Source organism: Myotis lucifugus, unplaced genomic scaffold, assembly GCF_000147115.1.
Source record: "Myotis lucifugus unplaced genomic scaffold, Myoluc2.0 scaffold_838, whole genome shotgun sequence".
Lineage (NCBI taxonomy): Eukaryota > Metazoa > Chordata > Mammalia > Chiroptera > Vespertilionidae > Myotis > Myotis lucifugus.
The window spans coordinates 67,234-68,690 of record NW_005871886.1 but is presented as its reverse complement, the minus strand read 5'-3'; the positions used below and the strand labels follow the sequence as shown (position 1 = coordinate 68,690).

The 1,457-nt window shown below is 63.7% G+C and overlaps 1 pseudogene; it reads right to left on the bottom strand.

The window, feature by feature from the left end:
- Positions 1-330: 330 nt before the first annotated feature.
- Positions 331-1,457, bottom strand: part of LOC111824042 — a 2,890-nt pseudogene continuing 1,763 nt past the window's right edge.

The following is a 1,457-nucleotide window of genomic DNA, read 5'->3' as shown; positions in this document are numbered from 1 at the left end:
TGTGGTCACTCAGTCACTTCCACACACTGAAACCCCAGGGGCACATTGGAGGCAGGTGAGTCAAGAGCTTCCAGGAAGAAGATGACATGGACGCCCCAGGACGGTCCCTCTCACCTGAGTGTCCACACCTCAGTCCCATCTTGAGAGGAAGAGAGGATCCATCAGGAGCTCTGCCTCCTGTTCCGGAGGCCTCCACACCTGCGGGGCCCACACAGGTGTCAGCTCAGAGACTCGGCCACTTTGGCTCTAACTCCAGGCAGAGCCGGACAGCTCGGCCCCACCTGGACCTCAGGGCCAATCCCTGACCTTCCCCGGGAGAGACAGGCCTGCTCACCTGGTGTAGTAGAGCCAGGTGAGGACGTAGGTGAGGAGGAAGCCAGCCCCCATGAGGGCCCCTCTGATCAGGGTGAGGACCAGGGGCCAGGAGCCCTGCTGCTCCTCGGTCACACAGCTGCAGGGAGGGCTGCCTGGGGACGCGGGAGAAGGGTGACATGTTGTCCAGGTGTCAGTCCACCCACAGCCCAACACCTGACCAGGCGGCCGCCCCACACCTGTCCTGCACCTCACTCTGCACAGAGAGGCTGAAGGAGACGTGCTGGGAGCCCAGCGGGTGCTGAGCCCGGCAGGTGAACTCCCCTCCGCCTCAGCCCCACATGGGGCAGCTCCAGGAGCCCTGGTGCTGAGGGCTGGAGGGGCTCAGGGCTTGTTCCCCCAGCATCAGCTCAGGTGACACCACCCACTCCCAGGACTCAGTTTCTCCTCTTCCCACCTCCTCCCAGAACCCCGCTGTCGGTTCTGTTCAGGCAGGAGATGCAGGCCCTGTCCTAGCAATCACCCCTGTCCCCACGCAACCCCCACCCCCAGCCCCACCTTCTCTCTGACCCACTCCTTTCTCCGTGGTCTTTGCCCCCAGCAGGCCCTGACCTGGCAGCAGCAGGACAGAGACGCTCTGGGCCCCGTGCACATTCCAGGCCTCGCAGCTGAGTCTGAGGTCAGGGCTGAGCCCCTCCTTGAGGCTCAGGAAGCTGTTGGTCCAGGGCCCCTCTGAGCTGGAGCTGACCACGTGCGAGGCGTTGCCATGGTTCCCCTCCAGCAGCCCCGCCCCCAGCCGCCAGCGCAGGGAGGGGGCCGGCTGGGCCCTGGAGGAGCAGCTGCAGTGCAGACCCTGGTCCTCCCAGGAGCAGGAGGGTCCCAGCAGCTGCGGGGGGTCTGTGGGGAGCGAGGAGAAGGGTCAGCAGTGCCTCTAATCTCCTCAGAACCCAGCTGTCCTGCCCACAGGGGGTCTCCACACTCACAGACAAGGAGAGGCTGAGAGAGACACTGGGGGAGCCCTGTGGGGTGGCCGAGATTGGCAGGTGAAATCGACTAGATGAAAAGACCCTACACTAGACATCTCCAAGAACTCTGTGCTAGTACATGGAGATGAGAATTCGGCTCGCGATAGCTCTGAAACGAGA